The sequence below is a fragment of the Candoia aspera genome, chromosome 1 (genome assembly GCF_035149785.1).
Source record: "Candoia aspera isolate rCanAsp1 chromosome 1, rCanAsp1.hap2, whole genome shotgun sequence".
NCBI classification, from domain to species: Eukaryota; Metazoa; Chordata; class Lepidosauria; order Squamata; family Boidae; genus Candoia; species Candoia aspera.
Genome location: NC_086153.1, coordinates 43,919,284 through 43,945,651, shown reverse-complemented (window position 1 = coordinate 43,945,651; position 26,368 = coordinate 43,919,284). Strand labels below are relative to the sequence as shown.

At 42.0% G+C, this 26,368-nt stretch overlaps 1 long non-coding RNA gene across 1 annotated transcript; it reads right to left on the bottom strand.

Annotated features, from left to right (window-relative positions):
• Positions 1–478: 478 nt before the first annotated feature.
• Positions 479–26,368, bottom strand: LOC134487892 (uncharacterized). Its single transcript, XR_010066907.1, has 3 exons — positions 26,018–26,368; positions 4,681–4,735; positions 479–640 (listed from the first exon to the last, which is right to left on the bottom strand). It is a non-coding gene; the product is annotated as an uncharacterized LOC134487892 (long non-coding RNA).

Below are 26,368 nucleotides of genomic sequence, written 5' to 3'. Positions count from 1 at the left end.
GTCACATGTGTATTTTGAGATGTTTAACTGGGGGCCTCATCTTGCTTTGTGTGTGCGTGTGTGTTTTATGGCTTGGCAATATTTATTAGAGTTTCCAGCCCAGAGTTTCACTGGATAGACAGACGACCATATAAATTGCTCAATCAATCAGTACCAGGAACAGATTCTAGATGCTCTTTGTGCAAAGAATACATTCTGTGACTGATGTATAGCCATTCCTTTTACAATATAGTGAAATTCTGCTTATTATAATATAGAAATATAGATATGCAGCACATTCCAGTGAGTGTTTACCCAAAGTAAATTCCACACTGTGTTCCCTGCATCTGACCTCCAGGTCAAGTGTGCTTATAGTTGCAGCCTTCTGCACACACACATACAAGAAAACTCCTCTAAAATTATGAGCTTTCTTTTTGAACAGGCATATATAGGTTTGAATGCTTAGTCTTAAAAATACATGCAATTACCTAAAAAGATATTAATTGTTAATGGGGTAGGTTTAATGTTTGCTTGAATAAACACACAAAAATAGCTTCTGCTCAAAAGCCATCAGCTGATTCATATGAATTTTCTTCGCATACCTCTTTCTTCTCAACTTTAAGCAACTCCCAGTTCTGCAACTGTCTTTTATTGTAGTGTGCTGCAAAAAAAAAAAAAAGGCTTAATTCACAAACCTAACTACAGTATACCTCCAATCTTTAAGCAACAGTAATTACCCTTGGAAGTTCAGAGGGGTCACTACCTCCATGTCTGCACCCAGCTGAGTTAAAGAGCAGACACCAAGGCTGGCCCAGATACTCATTTTTGCCAAGATCGTTACATGTCTTTTGGCAAGAGCTGACAGAGACAGGACAATCATTAATGGTCGTCTTTTTCTCCTCAGTTCCTGTCCCTATATCATGGAGTCTGGCAGCACTTTCTCAGACTAACCAATTTTATTAGAAGGCCCAAGCTTCTGTGAACTACAGGTCACCTTAAGTGATATAGGATTTAAATGGGATGATTTGGGAGGGAAAGGAGAAAAAGACAGGGTGGTTATATATGAGACAGATTACAAGTACCTCCCCCACACCCTTTGGTGCCTTCTAGTCCGTCTTGACTCCTGCCAACTGCCTGGACCAGTCCCTGCAGTTTTCTTGGCAAGATTTCAAAAGTGGTTTGCCCTTGCCTCCTCCCTAGGGCTGAGAGAGAGTGACTGGCCCAAGGTCACCCAACTGGCTGTGTATGCAATATACATACTTGCAGATACACACATATGCATATGTATGCATATGTGTATGTGTGTGTTTGTGTGTATTTATATAGATATAGATATTGTTTAAAACAGAATTTTAAATTGATTAAATATTTGAATGATTGAATATTTTGAGTAGAACCGATAATGATTTTAGCCGCATCTGTGTTAAATTTCTACCTATTATCCACATGGTAGAGGCCTCTCCTGTAGAAGGATCCTATGGAAGGAGGCATTGCTTTCTATGCAGACAAGTTAACATTTTTTTAAAAAATGGGATCTGCTAAGCTTTTTGGCATTAAGGTAATAATATACTATAAGATATTTCTCAGGGAACATATATGGGTTCAGGGAGTTGGCAAGCTAATGGGATGCTAGAGGCACAAGACAGTTTAAGTACAGACAAAAGCATAAAGTATGGAGAAAGTTGTTAGTTTATATCATAATTTTATGAATGAGCTGGAAAATAGCAAAAGGGTTCCAAATGACCTCCCAAAAACATTGGTGCACTTAAAATAAATGTGCAGTCAATGATCCTTGTGTAATGTCAGCAGTGAGTGTTGTGAAAGCTGTTTCCAGTTCAGCATATTACTGTTCTAAATATAGAGATGTCTTTTTCTCTTCGTGGTATGAAGGAGAGGTGTTTATCTAATCTCTATTGACACTAGTGGGAGTCACATAGGAACTGGTAACTGCCTGGCACTTTTCAAAAAGAAGAGTTTGTTTTAGTCTTCTACTTGAATATAGGATTCTCTCAAGAACTGGTTGACATCTGTGGAGAGTTACTTCAGTGGACCAGGGTCAGAGATCTGCCATTTCACAAATAGCCCTTGGTGTGGGGTTTTGAGGCAGAATGTTTGTGAAACTCCAAATGCATTTTGGAAACCAATTATACAATCCTGGAAATGTCCCACTATCTTCCTTATGTCATCTCTCGATTTAGGCAAATAACAGGGCATCTAGGTTGCATAGAGACAACCACAAAACCAGTGTGACACAACATGTGCTTATCCTATAATATTCCCATTTATAGGGATGCCAGTTACACACCTATGTTTGCAATAAATTAGCAATGTGGGTTGTTGCTTTTTTGTTGTTGGTATTTTTGTTCTTTTTAATTTGAAATTGCCATCAACCAGGAGGCTGGACTTGATTTTAGCTGAATATGCCTGTTCTTTAAACGTACAGCTTCAGATATTTCCCCTAGTATTGCTAAAAGAAGCTCCAACGATGATGATGATTAGTTTTAGTAATATTTATTATACTTATATATCCCTGACTATTGAGGTCTTTCAATGGTTTACAAAAACATTAGTTAACACCAACTTGTTGGCACTTAATCAGTCAATCAATTGATTATTCATTTATTTATTAATCAAATTTATGCACTGCCCATCTCACTATATAAGTGACCCTGGGAGGCTTACAAATAAAAGGTAATAAAAACCATTATAATATATATATAAAGTTAAAAGTGAGAAGCTAAAAGGTGGAGAAAGCATCCTCAAGCCACCAACCACCCCCAGGGCTGCCTACCACTCTTGGATCCCGAGGCTAGTTGGCAGAGCCAGGTCTTAACACTCTTCTGGAAGGCCAGAAAAGTGGGGATCAACCTCACCTCAGGGGCAAGATATTCCATAGGGCAGGGGCAACTTGTTATGGAATGTGTCTCTGAAGGGGGGGTGATGTGGTAGATTTCAGCGGTGCTGCTGGTTCTCAGGAAGGAGGGAGCACATTCCAAGGAGCTGCAGGAGATAAGCAGAGGCACAGTCTGGGAGGCAATGGTGGGAAAATGAAGAGGTTCAGGATAGCCCTGCCCTAGGGTCTCCCAAGTCATTTCCCCTTAGGTTAGGTAGGGTAGCTTTAGTCTGGCAAGATTCTGTCTATACGATGTGAGCAAATAAAGAACTGGAGTTTGAATGGACTGACTCTTCGTTGTTCTTGGGCTGGGTCTGACACAACAGCAGAAAAGGCTCTCCTCCTAGACCCCGCCAGTCAGAAATCTTTAGCTGACAGGTCTGTAACATGCCTTTCCTGCCAGACTGGGTGGGACAGATCAACGTAATTGGGACAAGAGGGGCCCATGCCATGAAAGGCTTTAAAGGTCATAACCAGCACCTTGAATTGGACCCAGAAGCAAACCGGCACTCAATACAGCTCCTGCAGCAGTGCTGTTACACACGCAGCCTGTAACGATTGCCTAATCCCAAATACTCAGTCTCACAAGCTCGGGCTTAAAGATAACTGATTTATTAAAGGGATAGTATGCAAATACAGAGAAAGCTGAGAATGAGCAAAAGCGCGCCAAATACAAACTTAAAAGCCTTGCCTGTGAGCAAGTTCCGCCCCATTCCTCGTCAGGACGCTCCCCCTCCCAGGTGCTAGAAGCCGTTAGACGCGCCTGGGAAAATAACCTTGAGCAGGAGCGCAAACCCAAACATACATTCCAAGCCCTCAAAACAACGGAGGGTGAAGGAATGGAAAAACCCCGGGTGAAGGAACACGGAACAGAAGAGGACATGTGAAACGTTACAATGTTAACAGCACATTGAAATGAGAACATGACACAGCCCTAGCGGCGCCCATAACTGCCTGTGCCACCGCATTCTGCACGAGATATTTTTCAAGGGTAACCCCATGCAGAGCCCTTTGCAGTAGTCCATACCAGAGATGACCAGGGCATGAGTGACTACGAGAAGTCATGTGAATGTAAATAGAAGTCATGTGATAAGATTTTGTGTAATGATAAGAAATAATAGATATTAATTATCATTAAATTTCTGATGGACATGATGCCATTTAGAAATAGCCTTCTACTGAGTCACACTACTGGTTAATCTGGCTTAGTACTGTCTACTCAGTACTGTCCACCCCATGCTCAGGGAGGAATCCAAATTACAGCATCCCTGAGAGATGCTATAGCCTTTACTTGAACATAACCAATTAGTGGGAGCTAGCCTCTTCTCTGGTAATGGGTTCCACTGTTGAACTGCTCTCACTATTAGGAAAGTTTTTTAAAAAAAACATTCAATCAAGCTGTGCCTTCCTGTAACTAAAATCTATTGTTCCATGTCCTGCACTCTGTAACAAGAGAAAACAGGTATTAAAACTAATGATAGAGAATAATGCAAAGCCAAGAAGTTGGAAAAGGTAGACTACTAAAACCACAAATGTATAGCTCAACCTATTTATTTTTCATGGAAAAAATGCTAGAAAATCACACAATTTTGTTTTCTTTTAGGTTACAAAAGTTCAGTTTTTTTCAACTGAAGGAAGGATGGCAAGTTTATGAAAACATTTTATTCCTTTTAGCCTCTTTAATAAAGGCTGCAACTGATTCTGCCAGAGAGAATTATAATTCATTAATCTGCCTATAAGCATGTGAAAGTTCAAAAATCCTTGCCTCCTCCCCAAAATGCAACCTTGGTATCTGTTGCAATACATACCATTCATATAAGAGGAAATATTTGTGGGTGCTTACATTTCAACCTTTCAACATCACTAGAAATGAAAGCATAGATGTGTATAAAATGTGCACATACTAATTTATGGATGCAAGTGTAGAAATATTTACTGTTATTTCAATATAAATAGAAATAGATCATCCTAGAACAAGAAAGGGAGTGTGCCTGCTTTGTCCAGGTGGTGTTCACTGTTGATCGCAACTACAAGACCCTTTGCTTAATCCTTAAATTGTTCTTGGAATGAAAGTGTCTCAAATGGAGGATGCATTCAAATAGATCATTTCTTCTTGCAAAATATAGCATATGGTCATCCTTTTGATCCATTTCTAGATGTATTTTAGAGCCATAAATTATCTAGCAAGAGCTGAGAAAGTGATCCAACATTGTTAATTCTAGAGGATTACACAAAACGAATTATTTTAGAATGATCCTAAAACTCCTGAGCCAGCGCAATAGCCCACATTAGGCACTACAAATCCCTTACAATGGATTTTATTCAGATTTGTGGGCAGATCTGTTCACTTAGCTGTGGATGTATTTTTGTAATGTCCCAAAATATAGGGGTTGCTGTTGCTTTGTAAGCTCTTTAAAATATAAGCTTGCATGAAATCATTTTGGATTCCTTGTGGATGAAGTAATCTGCCTTTTACCAAGTTGAGTTTCAAAATATGTTCTAAGGTGACTAAAAGAACCACTGGAAATTTTCCCTAAAGCAAGGGAGGACATTCTAATCCCCTGTTGGTATTTGAGTTACTGTTGCTTATTTTATAAACTAGGCAAGAACCAGCCAGTGTTAAGCAGTTTAAAACCATATATTTCAGCTAAAGGGAAGAATGTTCTTAATTCTTAACTTTGGGTTCATTGGGATTTTACATTTCATATGCATGCTGCTCTTTGGCTTCCTGCTGCTAATACATGACTTTCTTCTTGAGAAATACACGGAGAGAAAAAATACATTTTGCTAGGATGAAATCTTATATTGTAATTGGCAGTAATTCTCACTTAGTTTGTAGTAAAGAGGCATAAGATTGGACTGCTTATTTCTTTTGTTTTTATAAATGTTATTAAAAGTTTTGCAAAGAACATAAAAACTAACACAAGCTAATAAGAAGGAAAGAAAAAAAAGAAAAAGTACAGAAAGAAAGAATAAAAAGAAATAGAAGCTTCCAATTTCCTTGGCAACTAATATAAGTACAATTACAAAATTATCTCTTACTCTATGCTTACAAACTAAAACTCACTTTTTCGATTATCCATTCCTTTTTTCTAATCATCAAAACCTCAAATAATAAGTGTATTTTTTCCCGTTTTGTGCAATTCTTACTAGTTGTTCTTCGGATGTAAGCTTTACTCTTTTCTACAATTATTCTTGGGATTGGTTGCTCCAATCCCTCTATGAGGTTTAAGAGGGATAATGAATGTATCCCTTTTAAACCTTACATACATTAAGAGAAACGGTTTCTATACATGGAGCCCTTTGTCGGGAGAACATTAAGAATATCAGCTCATGTATGTAATGGCTATGAAATACATGTTGGGATGTTTTAGAAAGGGACTGAAAATAAAATTCCCAGCATCCTAGCACCATTTTATAGGAAGAGTTGGCCCTGCTATGAAGCAGAACAAGGAAGAGTAAGCAGCTGTCTTAAGAACCAGATGCTAAGGGCATTACATGGACAAAGTTATATATGCCGCATGATCTGTTTATCCCTTCACCGTAAGATAAATCTTAAAATAAGATTAAATTGCCGATCCAGTTATGTGTGTGCTATTCTGTCCTTTTCATGAGGCACAATATAACTTTGACCACTCTGGTAGATGCAGTTGCATTTGTGATACAGTGTACTGTACAATTTTTGTCACCCCATTTCCAAAGTAAAATATCATTGCCAACATGGAAAAAGTACTGAAAGGACAAACAACATCCATCCATCCATCCATCCATCCATCCTTTGTTTGTTTGTTTGTTTATCTCCAGCTTCTATGCTGCTTCAGTCCAAAGTCTCTGAGCAACTTACAAAATATTGTGTGCAAGATAGGGTTAAAAACAGTAGGAACCAAGAACAAAAACATCTAAACTCATACCTGCTCTTCTAACATCAGATCGTACATACTCCCCCACCTCTACCTCATTCCCAGATGCCCTCTGAAACAGCCAGGTTTTTAAGGCTGTTTTTTGAGGTTGTTTCAGATGAGGGAGGCCATCACCAAGAAAGCTATTCAAGGGTTAGAGCAGAGGAATAAAGAAGAATAGTAAACACATTTGATAAGCTAACAGGTTTATAAGATGCTGAATAGCATGGAAAGAGAGAGAGATGGGAGGGAGGAGAGGATATTTGTTTGAACTTGGTTTGAACAGACAAAAGCTAGATTCAACAAAGTATTATTAGGGAATTCATGACTATAAGATTTATACACATTTTTTAAAGAACTAGAATAATACACAAGGCATAATTAAATGGAACTTCTGCTTTCAAAGACAGACTTCCTTGAATTATCAGATACTGGATAGGCAAGGAGGAAAGGATGGTGCCTTCACCTTCTCCATATGAGCTTTCCTGAATCATCTGGCTTTCCACTGCAAGACAAATGTGACCTTGGAAAGAGCAAGCAATCTTTATAAACAAAGAACGATGAACACAAATGTTTACAATAGTGGCCATCAGTTCCACTTTGTGGTGGAAATCCAGGGTTCCACTTAGTAAAATGATCAAGAAGGTCCACAGCACAACATAGCTAGATTTTCATATTTTCAAGCCATGGAAGTAATCCACATTGCCCTCTAAAGTGGGAGCAACCTGTTAAACTATTAGATCTAGGCTAAAATTACCTAATTATACCACTGAATGTTTACTGTCATCTGTGGTTCTTTGGGGTGGGGGTGGGAAATTTATTAGTTTTGGTTTCACTCAGCTTCAGTGAAATTTTGCCTCAGTTTGAAAATTCAGCAAAAAATTGAGGTCTCTTGATAAACGGGTTTCCGAATAAATCTTTTTTTACATACTCTTCCTAGAGTGTACATATTTTGCAACCAGTATGCTCTTTTGCATTTCAGTACACATGTTCCCTTCATATGTGTATTTCTCTATGCAGTTGTTGAGCAGTGAATCATCACAACATCCTCATAGCTATATTGTGGGTGCATGGCTGCACTCCAGTTCAGGAGGGCAAATTTGATAAGTTTGCATAACAAGAAAGACATTATAAATCTTCCATTCTTTGTTCTAATACCTACAAAATCCCTCCTGTAGTGGATAGTTCTGCTGAGATGATCAGCACTGGAATAGAGACACTACTCTGGGGGCACAGGGGTGAATGGTGCAGGGAAGAATCAGCCTTTCCAATTTCCGCTTCCTAAAGGCATGAAGCTTCATCTACATCAAATAACTCTGTTGAGGTTAAGCAGAGCATATGATTGACAACCTGACATGAACCGTGATGTATATGCAATGTTTGACTGTCTGTCATAGATTCTATGGAATTTTATATCAAAATACATATTCAGAACATTTTTAAAACAATGTAAGAGAGCCACCTAGTTTCTGATTCCTATAGGTCCAGCGGTTATAATAATCTGTAAGCAGAGCAAGCAAAGCTAAAGTGGAGGGGCCTAGAAGTCATATAATTGTGCTTGGATTTCTGCCTTTGGTCAGAAGAGCGATGGACTTCTCATCCATGCCACAACTAATTGTAGACAAATATGATGCAAATGGCATTGTTCTATGTACGGTTTTGTTTTCCTTTAAATTTGTTTCAGCAAACATTAGATAAATGAAGCAAAACTTAATGGGCAAGAATAGAGTGCATTTGGAACTAGGAAGGGACAAAGATACAATCTTATAGAACCATTACTTAACATTTTACAATGGAGCATTATGATGCAATGTTTAAACAAAGCCTTAATCTTGCTTGACAAGGAAAACAATATATTTGAAAAGAGAATAGAGCAAGACAAACTATCCAACAAGTCTGAGAGGAAAACTCCTACAATTAACTAATAATGTAAATATTGTAATGCAAAATTCTCAGAGGCTTGCCATTTAGTTAACATCTCACATTAGATATTTCATAGAATGAAAAGCTAATCTGAGGCTTGTCAACTCCACTCTGAGGGATGCGGTGGCGCTGCAGGTTAAACTGCTGAGCTGCTGAGCTTGCCGATCAGAAGGTCGGCGGTTCGAATCCGCGTGACGGGGTGAGCTCCTGTTGCTAGTCCCAGCTCCTGCCAACCTAGCAGTTCGAAAACATGCCAATGTGAGTAGATTAATAGGTACCGCTTCGGTGGGCAGGTAACGGCGTTCGGTTTAGTCATGCCAGCCACATGACCACGGAAGTGTCTATGGACAAATGCCGGCTCTTCGGCTTTGAAACGGAGATGAGCACCGCCCCCTAGAGTCGGACACGACTGGACTTAATGTCAAGGGAAACCTTTACCTTTACCTAACTCCACTCTCCATCTGGAGGACTTCTGTATGGAAGAAGGGACTTAATAGTTTCCCAAATATGCTTCTCCAACCAATTATCTAAGCTTTGAGATGGTACCTTTCTGACTGGTATCCATAGAGTAAAGAATATATTTGATATCCATTTATACTGTAATAGCACAATGATAAAAGTGTTTATTCAGACATAAGCCTTATTAGGCTGCTTTTATTTCCAATCCTCAAGAGCTCTCTGAAGACAATTCATTCTGAGAACAAGGAACAAGAATGTGATTTAATAGCTGCTCAGCCATGAGCTACCACAGGTCTTGGGGTAACAAAATCTTTGGATTATCTTTCCACAAGGAGGGAATTTTTTGCACTTCCCACTCCATCTGTGTTCTTACCTTCAGTTATATGCATTTGTCTAGGTAAAGGTAAAGGTTTCCCTTGACGTAAAGTCCAGTCGTGTCCGACTCTAGGGGGCGGTGCTCATCTCCGTTTCTAAGCCTTGGAGCCGGCGTTGTCCCTAAGGACCCGTCCGTGGTCATGTGGCCGGCATGACTCACGGAACGCCGTTACCTTCCCGCCGAAGCGGTACCAATTAATCTACTCACATTTGCATGTTTTCGAACTGCTTGGTGTGCAGGAGCTGGGACGAGCAACGGGAGCTCACCCTGCCGCGCGGTTTCGAACCGCCGACCTTCAAATCGGCAGCTCAGCGGTTTAACCCGCAGCGCCACCGCGTCCCTGCATTTGTCTAGTCATATGCAAAAAAAAAAAAAAATCAAATCAAATCCAAGTGTTTCCTATGAGGAGCTGAAAAGCTATCAGAGCCTTAAGCACAAACTGAGCTGAGGCAGCCATCTTCATGAACTCCAATGCAACAATCTTCATTCTGTGCATAATTCTAGAAGTCATGCTTTTCACTACAAGGATAAAGTGAACTTAAGGATTCAGAAGTGTGCGCTAAGGTATGCAGGAAGTGGATACTCCCTCTCCCATTTCAGTAAAGAACTTCCAGGTGCATCACTCTGAAGCTAGGGCTTTGCAGAGTTTGGGGGCAGGCCATCTGCCTCTGGAGGAAACTCTTGCCTCCCCCTTCCTCCCAACTCCTGAGTTTGAGCTGCCATTATAGATCCCGTAAGGAAAAGGGTGGCTTCATAGCTTTACACAGTAGCTCTTCCTGAATTGCCAGGGGAAGAAAGCAAGGGGGAAATTGACAGTATTCTGGCACTTTCTCTCTTCTCTCCAGCAAGACATGGTGAAAAAAGGTGAAAGGTCCCCTGTGCAAGCACGGAGTCATGTCTGACCCTTTGAGGGGAATGCCGCTTTCGCGACGTTTTCTTGGCAAACTATAGAGCGGGGTGGTTTGCCATTGCCTTCCCCAGTCGTCACCTTCCCCAGCAAGCTGGGTACTCATTTACCAACCTCAGAAGGATGGAAGGCTGAGTTGGCCTGAGCCGGCTACCCAAGAATTCAGCTTCCGCTGGGATCAAACTCAGGTTGTGGGGAGAGTTTCGGTTGCAACACTGCCACTCTGTGCCACATGAGGCTCTTAGCCAGCAAGACATAAACTGCTTGAAATATGGATTATTTTCCAGCAGTTTTTGCAAGAGGGAAAAGTGGAAAACAGTGGTGGTGTAAACACACCCTCTTTTCTTGGTGGCAAAGAAGCACTGTTCTATAACATAGTTACAAATTTCTGAAATGATTATCCTTCTACAAGTTTGCTATTTTGCTTTTAGTGACATCTGAGAAATCCTTTTCATAACACAAGAATAATTATTTTAGACAGATTTCATCACTTGTGTTATTATTTAGAAATATCACATGTTGTTAAGCCATTGGGGAACTAATGCATGCAAATGATTCCAAAACATGATTTGTGATTAACATACCAAACTACTTTCCCACTAAGTCTAATAATTAAAGGATTCAAATATAGCTGCAACACCCATGCTCGTGGGATAAAATATTACAGTTATGAATTCCTTGAAGTCATATGTTTATGCATGCTCATGGATTTATAATTGCAAACGAGGCTATGCCTTGATAATTTGCCAGCTTATGTTATTGCTGTGCTCTATGTTTCCCATGCATTTTATTAACATTAATTATGAAAAAGAGTGTTGTGGACTTGACATACTTTCTTGGTTTACACTTATTTTATAATGGCTAGGTTCTTATTCCTATAAAACTTAAATGCTCTACTGCAGCACCAAGAGGCTGCTAGACTTGGATATTATGTACATTTAGGTAATGCTGGAGCTCAGCCTCATAGAAATGCCTCGAGCATCACTGACCACTGAGCTGAGTGCTACAAGTGAAGAATCAGAAAGGATGCCAAGCAATTTGGATACAGTCATGGCCTTCATTCTGTACATGTCTGCTATTTTCTGGAGTGTAGCATTTGCTTTATAAATTCTTTCAATGAGATTATTCTGGGCAGAATATGCTGTTCCTGGACTTCCTTAATGACAAGGTGCTCAAAGAGTCCTTTTCTGGGGAGATGGGCAGTGATAAATTTGATAAATAAAATAAACAAATAAATAAATGTCCTCTCTTTCATTGGTCACTCATTTCTCTAGAGTATGCAGCCTCCAGTATTCTGTCAACTGGCCATGCATGCTATGATTCTGTTACAAGGGTAAGCCTTGTCATGGAACTCCTTTCAGTCATGGCACTGCTGTCGCTGCCTGTCCTTCAGAATTTGTTGGAGATTTTTTTCGTGAGCTGGAGAACTTCAGAAGACTTGTCCATCCAATTTCTTTGCCCACATTTGATGGAGAATCTTGAGGGACTATTTGTGCCCAGCTCTACTAAATACTGAAGTCTCTTCAGTCTCAACCCTGGTGCCCCAAATGGCACTTTTTGGTTCTCATTCTCATCCTGTTCTTATATGGCCGCTCATTTCTCATACAGTTTACCACATGTCCTGATACCACTCTGAAATGTATTTCTTCATGATTGGAAACTACAATAGAGTTGCACAAAGAATCCCACAAATCAACGCAGCATTTTTTTTGTTAGATATTGCAGGACAGGCCTGGGGGCAAGTCTGGTCATCAAGGGTTGATCTAAACACAAACATGTGATGCTGATCGGCTGTTTGATGGCAAGATAAAGGGATATATGACATCAAACTTCTATGTATTTAGTTTGTTGCTCTCTAAAAGTTTTCTTTTAAAGTCTCCATATGTACTACCACAATAACAGCTGTTGCCCAAGCTGGAGGGTCACATACATGCAGGATCTCTTTGTATGCAGTTTCACATCCAGCTTGAGACACTCCCATGAAAGTCTTTATCTTCAGCCTCTAGCAAGACTGGGACATCTATTTTCATTACGTTTCATTTTAAGCATTATGTTTCCTGTTCTGTAGTGAAATACATTGGCTTTTGCTGGAGGTTTTGGCAGAATGAATGTAAACATCAAGTTGCGTGCTATTCCCATCACCATAATTTCTAATACCAGTTATTTGAATAGATGGAAAATAATATCAAGTGGTTACACATTTTTTCCAAGTTTTAATTCAGGATTAAACTTCCATTAACTAGCACCCTGTCCCAAATTCATCTCTCCCTCAGGGCAAGTTCAGCCTGATGTGTTATAATACAGGATTTTGCAACTTTTTACTGGGAGATTTTATTTCATCTTTTCACTATGAACATTACCTCACAATTTGAGTGTAGCAAAATATGTTTAATGTTGTGATGTTTTCATTCTGTAGAACTATGTTATGTCGTCTTAGAAAATGTTACAGAATTTTTGCAGAGATTTAGGAGAAAGGCAGAGTGGTATGAAGTCCATGTAATTTCATCAGGGTTGGACGATGAGGAGGAAATTCCTGGAGTATTTTGATTTTTTCCCCCTCTTGTTCTCATGCTTAAAATCAAACTGTTGTACTCCAAATTAAATAAATCAAACCAATTAACTATGTTTTAGACTTGTACCACAGCAGTTTTGTTGATTAGAAGAAAAACACATTTTATCTCTAAAGATGATTTGAGTAGACGGCAAAATCTGTCCTTGTCTCACTCTTTAGTGATTTTGTGTAGGAGCACAAGAGGAAAATTAAAGGTTATTAAAGGAAAATGTTCTGGGTTAATACAATGCAAATGTTTCCAGGCAATCTGGCTGATATTATTGAAATCTATGGTTAAGTAAAATGAAGGTTATAAGACCAAGGTTAATCTGCCTCCTTTTCTGTACTCACAAGCCAAATAGAAAAGAACATATGTATTTACAGCCATTTATATGTCACTTGATTCAAATGAGGCTCTAAGTTGTTTACAAAATAGTACAAACATTGGAACTAAAACAATAACATAAAGATTATATGCCAGAGAAATAAGAACAGCTTTCCTGTTCATCATTACACAGCAACAACTCTCTCAAGAACAACCCATCACAAACTGCAAGAGTGGGAACTCGCCATTTTATCAGTCCCCCAAAGTCTTTATGAATAGCTAGGTCTTAAAGGCTTTTCTAAATGCCAGCAAAGTTGGTGCTAATCTAACCTTGGGGGGAATAGTCTTCCAGAGGTGAATGGCAGCTAGGGAGAAAACATCCCTTTGGGGTCCCTTTAAGGATGGGATTTTAAGGGTGCCTTCCCTACCACAACTTACTGGACAGGCAGAAAGCACTGGCAGAAGGCAGTCCCATAGATCCCCAGATCCTAAGCCAAGTAGTAGCTGAGCATACTATGCCATCTCAACAAATTCTAAAGTGCATTTTGGGCTGTACCTGTCTTGATTTTCTCTACAAATTCAGGCTACCTGCATGGTAACCTGTCCTTTTTCCACTCACTACATTTTTTTCAGTTTTTTTTTTACTGGAGAGCTCAATGTCACTTAATCTATAGAGAGTTGCAGCCTATAGAGAGTTGGCTTCTGGATGCAATTCAAGGTGCTGGTTGTCATCTTATGAAAGATGACAACCAGCACCTTCAATTGCATCCAGAAGCCAACAAATAATAAGCATAGCTCTCCAATATAATCATAACATTAGTGATAGGAACATAAATAACCTATGAATTGTTGTGTCCATGAACACCCCGGCAGTGGGTGTCGTTTTCTGAACCCGGAAAAACAACAAGGAATGCAAGGAAAGTAAAAAACGTGATATTCAGTATGATCTTTAACAAAGGATAACTTGAGTATGGCTGCAACTCTCTATAGATTAAGTGTAATGGTTGCCTATCCCAAACACTCAGACTTACAAGAGGGTACTTAAATGAAATCTGGTTTATTAGGGAAATTATGGCAGATACAAAGAAAGCTGAGAATGACTAAAAGTGTGCCAAATACAAACTAAAAACCTCGGCTCCAAACGTAATCCCTCCCCCCTACCGGCCATAGCAACCACCCCCCTCCCAGGTGCTAGTAACCATTTTCCACACATTCTGGGAAAGCAACCTTGAACACATGAGATAACTCAAACACATTCCAACCCAGCGGCCAACAGATAACAACTCCCTGAGGAGGAATCCTCCTTCCTCCCGAGATCAAACACGTATCAGGCAAATGACATGCGAAACGTTACGATGTACCAAGCACATTGAAACGGTGAACATGACATATTGCCCCCCCCCCAAAAAAAATATAGTTATGGACCCAGTTTGGAGGGATAAGCATTATGGAACTGACGAACAAGAATAGAGGAAGCCACATCGTGAGCGGCCACCCATTCCGGGTGGGGGAAATGTTTCCAGCAAACTAGGTACTGCAGTGTGTTGCGAAGCCAGCGAGAGTCAAGAATTTCTTTCACTTCAAAGTGTTGTTGCCCGTCAATCATGATGGGAGAAGGCGGCGGAGGTTGATCATGCCAGCGGTCAGAGCGAGTAAGGGGTTTGAGCAAACTGCAATGAAAGACAGGATGTAAGCGTTTCAAATTATGCGGCAAATCAAGTTTAAAAGTCACTGGGTTAATTTGTGCCACAATAGGAAATGGACCGACAAATTTAGGAGCCAATTTCTTTGATGGTTGAGAGGACTTGATGAATTTGGTAGACAGGTACACCATGTCACCCACTTGAAACAAAGGGTGAGGGGCACGCTTCTTATCAGCGTGCTGTTTGTAAGCAGCCTGTGCGTCCGCTAGTGCCTGCTGGATGACCGGCCAAGAGTCCGCCAGCTGTGTTGGCCAATCGGACGGTGAAGCAGGCAGGATAGATGGCTGCGGCAAGTCAGGGATTGGGACAAAATCCCTGCTGTGAACGGTCCGGAAAGGGGTTTGACCTGTGCTTTGATGAATGGCGTTGTTGTAGGCAACCTCAGCAAAGGGAAGGAGGTCAACCCAGTCATCTTGTTGATAATTCATGAAAGCACGCAAATATTGTTCCAGTGTTGAATTTAGCGCCTCCGTGGCTCCGTCAGTCTCAGGATGCCACGCCGTGGACAATGCCTGTTTAGTGCCCAAAAGTTTTAAAAATGCCCGCCAAAATTGAGAGGTGAATTGTGTGCCCCTGTCAGAAATTAAGCGGGAGGGACATCCGTGTAACCTGTACACGTGTACAAGAAATAGGCGGGCCAATTGTCGTGCTGAAGGAATGGAGACGCATGGGATAAAATGAGCTTGCTTGGAGAAATAGTCTTTCACTACCCAAATAACAGTTTTTCGTTGGCTGGGGGGCAACTCCACTATGAAATCCATGGAAACCTCGTCTCAGGGGCAAGCAGGACTGGCCACTGGTTGTAACAAGCCTTGAGGCTTTCCCACCTTACGTTTAGACATAGCACACACAGAACAAGACGCCACATAATCCTTCACATCTTTGCGCAATGTGGGCCACCAAAACTGTCTGCGAACCAGGTGCAAAGTTTTTACAAAGCCAAAATGCCCAGCAACCTTATCATCGTGTGAATGGAGTAAAACCTCCTTTCGCAAGCTGTCAGGGACATAGAGACGGTTGGATTTCCAAGCGAATCCCCGGTCAAAAGTAACATTGACTCTATTGGCTAGCAACCAAGTGTCAGTTTTTAGGTCCTTTAGAAACTTTTGTTGCAATTGAGATGAAATGGACAAGGTGCCTTGCGGAGCGGAATCACTGCCGGCAGGCTGCTGCGCACGGGCTTGGCTGCGGGTCACAGCCGGCATTCCCAGTTGTGGCTGTGTCCACAGCGTGCTGACCACCTCTGGTGCTGAGCTGGAGTCCTGGGGTTGCCTGGACAACGTGTCTGCTAAAAAGTTCTTTTTCCCTGGGATAAACTTCAGTTTGAAGTTGAACCGGTTAAAGAACTGAGCCCAGCGAACTTGTTTAGGGCTCAGCTTGCGAGGGGTACTAAGGGCTTCCAAGTTCTTATGGTCAGTCCACACCTCAAATGGATGATTAGCCCCTTCCAGCAAGTGGCGCCAAGAGTCCAAAGCCGCTTTGACTGCAAAAGCCTCCTTTTCCCACACATGCCAACATCTCTCCGTCTCAGAGAATTTACGGGACAGGTAGGCACATGGCTTTAAGCAACCCGCCCCATCTGCTTGCAACAACAGGGCTCTAATAGAATAATCAGAGGCATCCACCTGAACAACAAAAGGCTTGGAGGGGTCAGGATGTTGTAAAATAGGCTCCTGTGTAAAAGACTCCTTCAGCTTATCGAACGCCGCCTGACAAGCCGGAGTCCATCTAAGCAGCGCGCCTGGGTTTTTTACCACCCCCTTCGTCCGAAGCAAATCTGTCAGGGGTAAAGTTATTTCTGCGAACCCCTTTATGAACAACCTGTAGTAATTGCTGAACCCCAGGAAACTTTGAAGTTGCCTTCGGGTGCGGGGTCTTTCCCATTCTAAGATGGCCTGGATTTTAGCAGGATCCATCTCTATGCCTTTATCTGAGATCCTGTACCCCAGATAATCAATTTGTGTTTGATGGAATGCACATTTTGACAGTTTGGCATACAACTCAGCTTTCCTTAGCTTGCGAAGCACCTGCTTAACCAAGTGTACATGTTCTTCCAGAGTTTCAGTATAAATCAATACATCATCCAAGTAGACCAATACCCCTTTAAACAGATGTTCATGTAGTACTCCATTGATCAATTGCATAAACACCCCAGGAGCCCCAGCCAAACCAAACGGTAAAACCTTATATTGAAAATCTCCCAACGGGCAATTGAATGCCATTTTCCATTCATCCCCCTCCCGGATCCTCACACGGTAATAGGCTTCCCTTAAATCCAGTTTCGAGAAGATTTTCCCCTTAGCCAGATGTGATAATGTATCTTTTATCAAAGGCAGGGGATATTTATTTGATATTGAGACTGCATTGAGCCCACGGAAATCGGTACAGAGTCTTAATGTCCCATCTTTCTTCGGGTGGAAGAGAACCGGTGCCCCCACTGGCGAGCTAGCTGGTTCAATGAACCCTCTTGCCAAGTTTTTGTCCACAAACTCCCGTAACAAAGTTAGTTCCTTCTGAGTCATTGAGTAAATCTTTGGCTTAGGCAATTGGGTGTTAGGCACCAGCTCAATGGCACAGTCAGTTTTCCGATGGGGGGGAAGTTGATCCGCTTCTTTCTCCCCAAACACATCAGCAAATGCCTGGTATTCCTCCAGTAGACTCTCAAGAGGAGGGGTTGGGTACTGCGGAGTCGCAGCTGCCGCTACCCCCACCACCTCCTCTGGGGCTTCGTTTCCCTCTGGTGCTTGATAAAATCCGTCCCTAAAGGTCACAGTTCGATAGACCCAATTTATCTGAGGGTTTTGTTGGACCAACCATGGGACACCCAAAACCACCAAAGGACCCCCCACCGGGGCCACTACAAATGACAACCCTTCCCGGTGGCTACCCATTTGCAAGGCTACCAAACTGGTGAAATGCGTGACCAGTTTGCCCCCTGCCATGGATCCATCCAATTGGGTGAAAGCTATGGGTCGTTGCAACGGAAAGGTGGGCAACTCCAAGGCAGCTACCACGTCGGGATGCATTAAGCACTGTGAGCACCCAGAATCGATCATCACCCACACTTCTATTGTCTTCGAACGGGATCCCAATTTTACTTTCACAGTGAGAATGTGATAGTTGCCACTCACCGACACAGGCTCATGCCCCTCCTCTACCACCTGCCCTGCAGCGCCCTTTAGAGCAGGTGGCTGGCGTTTCCCGCCGGCTGCAGCAATTCCGGTTCACCCTCGTCCCCGTAGAACGGCACACTTTCCAGATCACTGTCAGCCACTGCTGCTTTCATTTTCCTCGGTAGAGAGGGGGACTTCGCAGTTGACTTTCCCTGCTGGTCCTCGCCCTTCACCCTCGGGCACACCGCCATGCGGTGCCCCTCCTTGCCGCAGTGCAAGCACTGCCCCTTCGCGTAATGGCGCTCCTTCTCCTCTTCCCAAGAACGTTGTCCGGATCTTCCAAAGGAGCCCGAAGGGTGAGTGGGTTTTCCATCTCGCCCTGACTTTGTCACTCGTCTCTGCGCAAACACCTCATGGGCATGCTCAGCCTTTCCAGCAAGCTGGATCCACCCGTACAAGCTGTCAGGGTCATCACGCCCCAGCGACCAGCGCAGCACTTCGGTGTTTAAACCATCCTTGAACAACTCTATGACAGTTGCCTGCGACCAATCTTCCACCTTCCCCGCTAGCGCTTTAAACTCCAGCGCGTAGTCAGCCACGGTTCTCGATCCCTGCTTGAGTTCTTTCAAGGCACGCTTCGCCGGCTCCTTTGCTAGTGGATCTTCGAAATGGTGCTGTAGGGCCCAGAGGAATTCGTCAAATTTCTCCAGTTCAAGGGCTTCCGACTGGCACATCTGTACATACCAGTCCGCTGCCCTCCCCTTAAGCTTGGTGGCAATGGTGATGATTTTCGCTTTTTCCAATCGAAAAAGCGACCCCCACTCTTCCATGTACGCCTTGGCATTCATCAGGAAGAACGAGAGTTTTGTCGGATCTCCATCGAACTTGACAGAGAAGTCCCTCAGTCCTCCGCCCTGCGGGCTGCACCCCCCCCCCCACTGGCGGTTCAGCTGCTCTGACAGCTCCCGCCTGCCTCCACTCAGGGATGGGCGGCGATGCTAGTTCCACCCTGGGAGCCCGGTCCCCCTCTCTCGGGCGAGCTCCCCTTCTCCGTTCCGGGGACTGTGCCTGGGAGGAAGGGGTCGAATGCCACTGGCTTGACCCCTCCCGCACCTCTTTCAGCGAACTCAAGTCCATGCTCATTTTCTGCAGAATGAGCTCCAGAAAGTCCATCTTCAACTCTAGCACCCGAATTCGGTCTGGAGTGGGGGAGCCCCCCCTTGGCAGCACCTGTACCACCGTTGGGGACAGCGGGTATCTCTTCCTCCAGGACGAGCCCCTCGCCTCCGAGAAGTCCCCCCGACTGTCGTCCCAGGTGACCAGTTCGCCCGGGGTCGTGACCGTTGTCTCTGGGGCGGTCTTCATGCCCGTAGCTTTGCCTTCCGATCCCGAACTCACCTCCTCCCGAATCGCTGAGAGTTCTCCCAGGGGGGCTCTGTTGGGGCGCATCACGATAGAGTCGGGCTCTCCCTCACTCGACCCCTCACTCTTCACGAGTAGCACATCTGGATCGGTCATCGCCAGCACTCTCCCTCACAGGATCGGAAGAACCTGTCTTTTCCTGGATAGGGGCCAGCGGGATTTGAAGTTTTGGATTCTCAGCTTTATGTAATGGTTGCCTATCCCAAACACTCAGACTCACAAGAGGGTACTTAAATGAAATCTGATTTATTAGGGAAATTATGGCAGATACAGAGAAAGCTGAGAATGACTAAAAGCGCGCCAAATACAAACTAAAAACCCTCGGCTCCAAACGTAATCCCTCCCCCCTACCAACCATAGCAATCACCCCCCTCCCAGGTGCTGGTAACCGTTTTCCACACATCCTGGGAAAGCAAGCTTGAACACATGAGATAACCCAAACACATTCCAACCCAGCGGCCAACAGATAACAACTCCCTGAGGAGGAATCCTCCTTCCTCCCGAGATCAAACACATATCAGGCAAATGACATGCGAAACGTTACGATGTACCAAGCACATTGAAACGGTGAACATGACAAAGTGCCACTGAGCTCTTCAGTAAAAAAACTGAAAAAAAATACATGTAGTGAGTGGAAAAAGGTAGCCTGAATTTGTAGAGAAAGTCAAGACAGGTACAGCTCAAAATGAGCTGCACTTAGAATTTGTTGAGATGGCAAAGTATGCTCAACTCCTAATCTGGCCTAATTTTCTCTGAGAAAAGGATAATCATTCTACTGGACAATTATGATGAGGTGGCTGAAGAAGTAGGATACCAGCCTGAGCTGGATAGAAATATAGTCATCCTAGCAATCAATGCTAGGTGTGCTACCAATGGCATGGGAAGTAGTAAACAGCCATCAATACTAATAGTCACCGATCCTTCATGATCCTATCCAGTCTCCTTTTAAACTATCTAAACTGGCTGCCATTACCACAATGGCTAGCAGTGAATTCCACAGTTTAATCTGCACTTGTGAAAAGTGTTTTCTTATGATGTTCTCAATCTCCCTGCATTTAATTTCAGTGATTCTGTTCTAACATTGAGAAAGAGGAAGGAAAAATTATCTCTTCTATGTAAATACATGACTTATACTTCTACCAGGTGTCCCCTTCCCTCCTCTGCACTGTACTAAAAAACCCACAACTCCTGTAATCTTTTCTTATAACATTCATCCTCCTAATTCTACTTAGGAGAATATCTCATTATCTTCTCTATACTACTTCAATTTCTACCAAAGGTTCTATTAGCAATTTAGCATTTCTAAGGATCTTGTGAGGAGAGCAGTTTGGTGTAGTGGTTAAGGCACCAGGCTAGAAACCAGGAGACTGTGAGTTCTAGTCCTGCCTTAGACATGAAGTCAGCTGGGTGACCTTGGGCCAGTCACTCTCTCTCAGCTCTGGGAAGCAGGCAATGGCAAACCACTTCTGAAATCTTGCCAAGAAAACTGCAGTGACTAGTTCAGGCAGTCACCAGGAATCAAGGCTGACTAGAAGGCACCAAAAACAAGCAAACAAACAAACAAACAAACCCAAATCAGGTATATTAAAAGAAGTTTAAATAAGTGAGAACCAGTGTGATGTAACGGTTAATGTGTTGGACTGGCATGGGGGAGATGGTGGTTCAAGTTCATGATCAGTCATGGAAAGGGAACACTAAATACTCCACCTTGAGCTCCTGAATGAAAGATGGGATAGAAATCTAATAAATAAACAAGTTGCCTCATTGCTTTTTGACACTACGAGTTGTTAAGCAAGCATTTGCCAACATTCTTGGCTGCTATAATCTTGTTCCAAGTTGCTCCTTTTGAGAGTCTAACCACATGCTACTGGCATTCCCTTAACAGAATACTTTTCAACCAGAAGAAGGTGTTGTTCTGTTTGTTTTGTTTTGTTCTGACCACCCAATTGCAAAGCACTGTTACCATATAGACACAGAGATCAGCCATCTGTCTCAGGGTAATGAGTTTAAAAGGCAACCAAGCCTGTTGCCAAAGGAATGAGACACACCATGATTTGAATGAAGATGTCTTCATTCAGGAGGCTGATTGTTGTGCAAAGGCAAATTTCCATTATAAACAAGTATGAAATTCTTGACAGTTTAACTGGACTGAGGCTTGTTCGTTTTTTCTCATTTCTGAGCACAGGGCTTCTCCTCATCTGTGTCCTAAATCTCTCATGAATTCTCATTCATTTGCCTTGGCATGATGGCGTTTTTGGGAATATTAACTTTAGAGGAGTATGTCTGGTGCAGGGTTTTTATTTATTTCACATGAAAGATGGGATCACACAAAACCAATTTGGATATATTTACTGCAGGTTTTCTGGATCTGAGACTGCAGCAACCAGCTCATGTGGACTGAGCCTGAGTGGCATTGTGGTTTTGTAGAAATTGGAGCTGGCTCTGATTAACTTTCCTAGCATTCCCCATTGCTTTCCCTACCTGATTCAACTCCACATTCCTATCTTCACCTTTGTATCTGCTCGTACCAAGAGCTAAGTGTAAAAGATTGCTTCAGCTTTACAGAAGTCTAATTTAAATGAATAACACATCTATAATACATACTGCGACTCTTTTTTTTTTCCCTAAGAGGAAAACAGGTTAATTAAAAACTGGCTAAGGCTACATTCCCCCACCCCTATTTCTGATATTATTTCTTTCTCCAAAAGAATTAAGTAATAACAAATGTCAGCGTATCCAGCTGGTTCTTAGCTAAGACTTGTTTTTCCACTCGCTCTGCCTCTGGCAATTCTCACACTGTGAAACAGAAATTTAGTTGGTACAATATATTTAGTTCCAAAGCAACAATATCTTAGAATGTATTCAGTGAAGCCCAAACATACACAATGTGTTAAGATATACATACTCTGTGTGTGTGTGTGTGAACGTATATATGTGTGTGTGTGTTATTAGTTACCTTCTTTTTGTTATTAAAATGATCTTAAGCAAGGGTCTGTTATTCAGTAATAACAAAACCATATAAAATTCAGCAGCAATTGGAGCAAAAAATGAAGTGTTTTGTAGCAAAAACAATAAAAATGCATGAGTAGATTCAACAAAGGCCTTGTTGAACAAATACATTTTCACCAACAAGATTTGGAGTCCGCTGTAACTGAACCAGGAGGAGGGAGGGTCATCTATGGGCATCGTGAACAAAACAACCCTATCTTGAATCACTGTGAGATCCTATCAAAAGGTGAGGCAGTAAGCAGAGCCTTCCTTTGTGATCTCAACATATGGGTCAGCTGGTTCTAGGGAAGGCATTGTTTTTAGTACTTGCATCCTAACTTTTTGAGTCTTCATTCAACACCCAAGATCAGTGCTGACCCCTGATCTCATTTTGCTGTCCCATCATGGCAGATGGATTATGCACCAGCTTTATATTCAGGATCACCTTCAAGGATAGACACACATAGAATGAATTGCAACAATCCAGTTGGGAAGTTAATAAGGCAAGGATAACTGATGTCTGGCTATCTTGGTTCAGAAAAGTTGATAGCTAATGCACGGGGTAAAGCTGGGAGTGGGCACTATCTGGCTCCCATAAACTTCCCTATCCTTATACACTGTACTACAGTTCTCACATACTTTTAATAACTATACCAGCTTTCCACACCAGGTACCCTCAAGACCTAAAATTCCCAACCAAAATGGCCCAAGACTTAGAGATCAACTCATACTATATATGGTACTTTGTATTCAGGGGTCCTCAACCAGGGTTCCATGGAACCCTAAGGTTACACAAGAGGTCGCTAGCGGTTCCCTGGGAGATCATGATTTATTTAAAAAATTATTAAAAATTCGAGCAACTTCACATTTAAGAGGTAAATTTCATTCCTTATTTTTAGTTTAAGAACACTGTTAATGCATATATACAGGCCTACACATGAAACAAATATAATAATTTTGTAACTTGTGGCCTATATTTGAGCCTGAATGTGCAGAGGTTTCCCAGGGCCTGAAAAATATTTCAAGGGTTCCTCCAGGGTCAAAAAGTTGAAAAAGGCTGTTTGTATTTAAAGCAATGTTATTTGTCCAGCTGATGGGCAAGGACACTGAATGTGAGGGTACTTTTTGGCCTACCCAGAATTAAATGTATTAAACATGTTCCTCAAAGCCATGCAAATCTCAAAGGTGTAAACCAGCAGTTCCCAACATTTTTGGCACAAGGGACCAGTTTCGTGGAAGAATTTTTCCACGGACCAGGTGGGGGGATAGTTTTGGGATGATTCAAGCACTTCCTCTTTTTCCCGACCTTTTATTCTTTTTTCTTTGCGCAGTTTGGAGATAGCAGCCAATGGGCTTTCTCTGACAGGCAGAGTTCAGGCAGTAATGCGAGCAATGGGGAGAGGCTGTAAATACTCAGGCTGTAAATTTGCTTGCTCGCCCACCGCTCACCTCCTGCAGTTCCTAACAGGCTACGGACTGGTACTGGTCTGCAGCCCGGGGGTTGGGGACCCCTGGTGTAAACTATGGTTCTGCATCAGCTTCTGTTTAGAGCAGTGTTTCTCAACCTCAGCCATGCTGGCTGGAGAATTTTGGGAGTTAAAGTCCACACATCTTAAAGTTGCTGAGGTTGAAAAATACTGGTTTAGAGCCAGAGCTGGAAGTGTGACTATTATTTGTTGCTGGTGTGGATGATCTCTGTAAGTCCTTCACTTGTTCCTAAGAGAGCTTTTATATGTACCTTACAAGGTACAACAGGTGCATTCCCTATTACTGTATAGTACCTTTTGATTGGTGGAGCTCAGTGACAGCTTTCTGAGAGTAGATAAGACCTCAACACCTGCAAATTTTGGATTGTGATGTATAGTACTGGTATTATATAAAAATTTTGTTAAAGAGGAGGAGGAAAGAGAGCTATTTTAGTTTTGTTTTTCATAAAAAGAAATATGAAGGGGAGGGCTTTAGTGTCAAATATTACAGTCATATGCATTAAATGCACATAGGACTTAAAGTAGTCATCCTTCCCTAGGGTAGTGAATAGCCAGCAGTTAAACAGAACCTGCCAGTTTTTCATGTGAATTTCCTCTATGGCTTCTCAAAGCATATGGTACCATTTATTAGCCTTTCCATGCATAACAAAAGTCATGGCAGAGAAGGAGACAAGCAGCAATATTTATCCTTCTGTGATATTTTCTAGAATAATATTTATTAAGTGAACACAACCTGATTCTATACATGCAGCCTGGCAGCAAAAGTTCCAAATTATTAAGCATGTTTGTCTCATGGAGAACCAAAATGTACTCTCACGCCCAATTTTAAGTGGCTTCAATCAGCATGTGTAGTCCCTTGTACGGAACCAAAGTGCAAGTTTGTCTGAACTATGAGTCACATTGGCTAGTCACCATCTCTCTTCCTGTTGTACAAATAGGTCCTGTTTTTGCTTGGGATTAAGGTACCTGAAATATTCTCCTTTGCCCCTTTGAGTTTGCCTGCATATTATTATCATTAACAGATGGTCTTTTATGTCTTCCAAGAATATTTCTTTTTCAGATAAGGAAAGGAACATTTCCATGCCTAGAGAAGGCTGCTGTGTTCCTGCCTTGAGGGTCTTCTTTCTAGAGGTCTAAAGGGCTTCTTTGCTAGGAAATCGTTTGCCTATTAGAGGCTTGGCGCAACACTGTCATTTTCTGAATTAGCAATTGTCCTTTTAAACTGAATGAATTTTCTTGATTTCTTTTATTCTATTTTATCTTCCGTTTATATTATTTCATACTATTGTCTGTTTGAAACTGCCTTGGACTCTTTCATGGAAGGTGAGATGTAAGTGTTTAAACAGAATTCATAATATTTTAAAAAGCCTATTTGTTTGAGCCATCTTATGTTGCAAAGAAATTACTCCTTTTTCATGACTCAAAGTATACTCGAGGATCTGGTCAAATAGAGAAGTTGGCATCTCAGGAGCTCTCTCCACAATGTAAATTATATTTTTGTTGGGAAAAAAAAAAGACAGGAAATTACTCCCCTTTGTTTAACTGTCAGTTTGTCAGTTACACAAACAGCCATATGTGCAAATCATTGATTAAATAAAGATCCTGTGTCTTAAAAGCTGCAAAACTGGATCCTAAACTGTGATCCCTTCAGATAGCCCACCCATGGTAACACCAAGTAATCTGAGGTATTCAGTCTTCTGCTTTTGCACATGTTCCTCTTATAAGACCCAATCAAGCCAGACATGTTTCTAAGGGGCAAGCTTTACTGGGCAAAGTCAGCAAGACATTCTCCTAAGTAAATATGGATAAATCCCACTATTGGAAAATCCCACCATACAATCCTTTTGTATTCCACTGTATTTGATAGGGCTTACTGCCATATAAAATGTGAATAGATTTTGGTTGCAATTCGGTAATCTCTAGAGCAAAATAGTGGAATTCATAAATTGTCTGGTTCATCACCTCCTAGGTTGAAGACCTTGGACCTCTGACCTTGGAGAGGAGAATCCAGCATCTGATCCTAAGGTCCTTCCTCTTTTCCAGACTTTGCAGCTGGCTCTTCATATGGTCTGGAAACTCTGGAAAACTCCAAAATGGAATGTTGTAGGATTTAGGAATAAAGAGGCCATATATCCTGAGGATCCTGAGCCCGTCCCCCATGAGCAGAATTTAGATAATCTATTTTGCTAGTTAAAAAATTTTCTTCCCAATTTTTCCTCAACAACTATAATATGTTAGTCATTTCTCTTTCCACTCTGCCAATCTGCTATCAGTGGGACTTTAGGACATGTCACTGTACTTTAATCAACTAATAGATTTTTTTTTTTGTTATTCAATATTGTA